At 34.8% G+C, this 5,611-nt stretch overlaps 1 long non-coding RNA gene across 1 annotated transcript; it reads right to left on the bottom strand.

Moving 5' to 3' along the window:
* LOC104700638 lies at positions 4,648-5,364 on the bottom strand. Its single transcript, XR_753614.2, has 3 exons — positions 5,265-5,364; positions 4,992-5,061; positions 4,648-4,857 (listed from the first exon to the last, which is right to left on the bottom strand). It is a non-coding gene; the product is annotated as an uncharacterized LOC104700638 (long non-coding RNA).

The following is a 5,611-nucleotide window of genomic DNA, read 5'->3' as shown; positions in this document are numbered from 1 at the left end:
CTTTTTTTTTTTTTTTTTTTACTTTTATCAATCTAAACCTAAATTCACCACCACCAACATACATCTATTCCGTCGAATTCATCATCGCTATCTTTATAACGACCACAATGTCCTCTATATCTACTATCATCACTAGATGTCTAGATCTCCTATGCTTTTATAGTGACTCAATTTCCAAACAGGCATAAATGAACTTAATATAGTGACTAATCAATGACCACTAACTCTCTCCCATTGACATGTACATAACTTCCAACAAAAATAATAATTATATTATTTCATTTAAAAAGTTATTTTTTCATATGTAACGCTATTTGTTTTAAAGACACTAAATTTTCTGAAATATCATGTTATTATTTCATTCGATAATTTATATTTTCTGAAAATACTGAAATTTTCACAAATTTCAAGCTAATTTACGTTTTTTCTTTTATATATTGCATTATTTTTATTTGATACATGTCATTTATAAAATTACCATGATTATTATTATTATTTTTTCTTTATCTCAACCACCTGAAATTCTTGTCTCACGCCAGATTTTCTTCACTGTAACCATCTCCCTCACGATGACCACCACCATCGCATCGACCTCAACAACCACTGCATCAACTAAATCCTAAACCTTTATAGGAGAAATTATGATTTTTTTCATTGAGTTTCGAAGTTGAAGAACTGGTATAAAGGAACTGGCAGAGATGAACTGAGTTTCACTTAGTCCACGTTCTCTAAGTGAAGAGGAGGTACGCACTTGTGAGTAAGATTTAGTTAAAGCCTCATTTCCTCTGTTGGAGGTCAGATTAACTCTTCTTCTATCACTATTCCAGGTTGAATAGTCATCTGCTGCAAGTCTGTACTAGACTCGCTTTGTCTAGATATGCTCTAAGGTAACTATATCTTCTTTTATCAGACAACAAAACGAAATACTAATAATAGGCCATGACCAGCTTTTACTTGAATGTTGTGATAATCTCATATAGTGTCTTTGGGTGAGAAGCAGCATGATATCCTGAGTTTGTCACAGAATCTCATCAACAGATGTTGTCATCCCTTATTGGAAGGTAAAACAAAGCTAGCTACTTGATTAGTATTAACTCTGTTATATGTCTCAAGCTTTTACCAAAGCTTTTATCTTGTGCCATATTAAAGCACATCAATCAATGATGTACAGTTACCAACATGGCTTCCAGGATTTGCTTACCGAGTCACAATTCAAGGTCTGTTTATTTATCTGATCTCATACATTGAATCTGATAAATCCTATGTTTCTTTGTGTAGAGTGGGCACTTTTGGTATGGAGGGAGAAGAAAAATTGTTCAACCCTCTGTCCAAGATTTCTCTAGCTCCCAGAATCTAAGGTACTTTCGTATTGTCTTATAAATGGCATGAAATCAAGTTCCCTTCTTTAACTAGTTTTTTATTTATTTATTTCATTGTGTGTGATGATTCTCTAAGCACAGTTAGATATATGTATGCTTAATGTGTGCTCTGGTTTAAAGCAATTATTGTAGGATGCACGCCCACTTCTCTGGATATTGCTGAAAGGATTTATATTCTACAGGAGGAGTCCTTTTAAAGTTTTGAAGACACTTACGGGCAAAAGATAAAAGTTTTGAAGATTATAAAATTATGGATAATATGTTTACATGAAACATTTAGACATTTATGTGTAAAATTTATACGTTTGATTAATAGAAATTTAATATGGTCCATTATAGTTTCTACTTTCAAGGTTTTCGTTGACTACTAATTCTTTTTATATTTAATAAATAATAATCAGAAAATTTAGCAATAAAGAATTGTAATCAACACAATGCGTCGGTTTATATAAACGACGTAAGTATTAACGTCAATGAATCACCGACGTTAATTACTTATAAAACCGACGGTAGATTTATGACCTTAAACATAGCGTCACTTGCTAAACCTATACAAAAAAAGTTAACGTCGAAGCTTGTTAAGTCGGTTTGAAAACCGACGTTAGAGCAACAATATCGGTAGTATATTAGGAAGGGATTGTTAAACATTGTTTTAATTTTTGATGAATTAATTGTGTTTGGTTTTGAATATAAGAACCATGATCTCTTAGTTAAAATTTTCTCTTTTATTGATAGGTTCTAATTTTGGGTCTCTTATTTTTTAAAATATTGTTTTTTTAAATTTAAAATTTTTTAATAGAATAGAAGTGGTATAAATGTGTAAACATTTAAGATTTTATAAAATTAGAAAATATTGCATTTTAATTAATTTTCAAACATACAAAACATAATAAAAACATTAATACATATTACAATAGAAGTGCAATTCATTAATGGAGAGAATGATTAATTTTAATACTGATTTGCTCCAAATTTTGCCCAAATATTCTCAACCAAATCATCTTGCAAGTATTTTTTTTTTTTCGATCACGAACATCCTTTTGAAGTTTGAGCATAGTAGCAACACATGAAGGTCTGGTTGTTGGAAGTGTGTAGTCAACTTCTGAAGCTCTATTTGACTCTAATTGTGCGAATTTATTTTCATCAAACAGAGTGTACCCATCTCGTTCGTCCTCTACTATCATATTGTGCAGTATGATACACGCTCTCATTATTTTCCCAATTTTTACCTTATCCCAAATAAGAGCCGGGTTTTTGACTATGACAAATCGAGCCTGCAAAACTCCAAAAGCACGCTCTACATCTTTACGCACAGCTTCTTGTTGTCTTGCAAATAAAGAGGCTTTTGGAGTTTGTGGCAATGGAATAGATTGGATAAAAGTAGACCATTTTGGATAAATACCATCCGTCAGATAGTAAGCCAATTTATACTCATGTTCGTTGACACTGTATTTAACTTTAGGAGCTCGACCATGCAAAATATCATCAAAGACTGGAGATTGGTCAAGAATATTGATATCGTTTAATGTACCTGGTAATCCAAAGAAAGCATGCCAGATCCAGAGATCATACGAAGCCACCGCCTCTAAAACGATTGTGGGCTTTCCAGATCCGCGGGTGTATTGACCTTTCCATGCGGTGGGNGTCAGATAGTAAGCCAATTTATACTCATGTCCGTTGACACTGTATTTAACTTTAGGAGCTCGACCATGCAAAATATCATCAAAGACTGGAGATTGGTCAAGAATATTGATATCGTTTAATGTACCTGGTAATCCAAAGAAAGCATGCCAGATCCAGAGATCATACGAAGCCACCGCCTCTAAAACGATTGTGGGCTTTCCAGATCCGCGGGTGTATTGACCTTTCCATGCGGTGGGACAATTCTTCCACTCCCAGTGCATACAATTGATGCTTCCTATCATGCCGGGAAATCCGCGATACTCGCCAATGTCGAGTAGTCTTTGAAGATCTGCTGGTGTGGGTCTTCTCAAGTACTCATCTCCAAATGAATTACGACTGAATCTGTAAAATTGTCCAAGCATGATAGCGCCACGGTTTCAGAAAGTCGGAGGTATTCGTCAAACACATCAGCTGCAGAACCATATGCCATCATACGAATTGTTGTTGTACACTTTTGCAATGTAGACAGACCCAACCTTTCGGTAGCATCTCTTCTTTGTTGAAAATAGGGAACTTCATTTGTGAGCTTATCCACAATACGAATGAATAATGGCTTGTTCATTCTAAAACGGCGACGGAAAATGTTGGGAGGGTAAGTAGCATCTTCACTGAAATAATCATTCCACAAGTGGTCATGACCGACTTCTCGATTTCTTTCAATGTGAATTCGCTTTTTTCTTGGTTTAGGTGGTTGTTGATGTTGGATTGGTGGAGTAAGAAGATTTTGCCAAACTTGATTGGTGATTTTATCGCATGTTTCATTAAAATATTCATCAAGTATGTCATCATCAATGCCTGACTCGACACTTACCTAAACTAACACCAAATAAATGAAGAAAGAAGAGGATGATAAATTACCTTCCTTCTTTGCCATTTAATCTTGCCCCCGCTAGTACCCACATCCCTTCCAATAAATCCAAAACATACCAAGAAGTCTGCAAACCGAAGTATCACATAACAATTATCAGAAATCATTAGCTCTAGCTTTAGGAAACGTACTCACTCTTCAGAACAGTAGAGATAATTAATAGATGACTTAAGACTTGAGAATAAAAAGCACCCAAAAACAATAGGCAATGAAGTTGAAACATCATACTTTTACCTGTTTCTCCATTGGTAACGAGGCTCTAGTTGACAACTCTTGGCTCTACAGCACTAAGAAGTTCCAGAAAGAACATTCCACTTGACAGCTTCTTCGTTTAGATACAGGCTACAAAGTAAGCAATATCACCAGCCACAACATTCTCACTGCAATTTACAGAAAATCAAAATGTCACAACATATAAAGAAATACATGTGCCCCAACTACAACATAAGCAATTCTTAAAAAAATGAATTTAACACAAACCCGTTGGATCCATGGTAGAAATTAGCTTTCACATGAATAAGGTCTACAAGACCCTGGATATTTTCTTCTAGACCAATCGGCACTTGCACAGCTGCACTATGATGTCGAAGCTTAGCTCTTGCCTAGTGAAAAGTAAGATAAAAAAAGAAGTTACAAGCATTAAAACTATACTTGATCAAACTCATTCAATAAGGAAAACATAGAAGGATCATAGGTCAAACACACTTGGTTCAAGACTTTCCATGGATCTGCTCTCATTATATCAAGCTTGTTGATGAACGCAACTCTGGGGACTTCATATCTCCTCATTTGCCTATCAATTGTAATATACTGACTTTGTACACCACCAACACTGCACAGAACTAGAATCGCACCGTCTAGTACATGTAGTGCCCTCTCCAATTCAATGGTGAAGTCAACGTGACCAGGCATATCAATAATATTAACCTGAACAACAATCAAAAAATTGAAATCCAATAGGATTAAGACTTCGATTCAGCAAAGTAAACGAATCTAATAAGAAATCGAGAATTACAGAATCAGTAAGAAACTACAACAGGCTGAAAAAGGCAGGAGGTTACCGGCTCATTAATAATTCCACCTTCTTGAGCCATCTCCAGCTTTCTTAAATGTCAACAATTACTTCCTAATCTGATCAATGAAAACCATCAGTTTGAATGGATCGGATATGATAAACAATCTCAAACTCAATCGATAAAATTACAAATCTTCAGACCCAGTGTAACAAAATCCCAAGGTTTACGAACTTGCAACAATCTAATAACCATAATTTGGGATCAAACATCAAACAACCATAATTTGGGATCAACAATCAAACAACCCTAGTTCTTTACCTAATCGCGAAATCTTCTCCGCTACACATCACCTCTGCCGATTCAATCCCCTCCGCTACGCATCACCTCTGACCTCATCCTCATCTGATTCCATATCTTTCGATTCCATCTTCTTCCTTTGTCGAATCGAGATTCTATCGCGAGAGAAAGAGAGAAAGACAGAGAGAAAAAGAAAAAAAAATTCTCTTGGGCATAATTTTTTTTTCTTCTTCTATTAATTTCTTTAGCCAACAGAAACATGATATGTAGAAACTCTTATTCCAAATTTGAGTATACTAAATAAGAGATCCTTTTATCTTTTTTCTTTTATCTGATTTATTTTTTTTCTACAAAACATTTAAAACTTC

The sequence above is a fragment of the Camelina sativa genome, chromosome 7, assembly GCF_000633955.1.
Source record: "Camelina sativa cultivar DH55 chromosome 7, Cs, whole genome shotgun sequence".
Taxonomy (NCBI): Eukaryota; Viridiplantae; Streptophyta; class Magnoliopsida; order Brassicales; family Brassicaceae; genus Camelina; species Camelina sativa.
The sequence above is the reverse complement of the archived record's forward strand: the minus strand, read 5'-3'. Positions and strand labels throughout refer to the sequence as shown.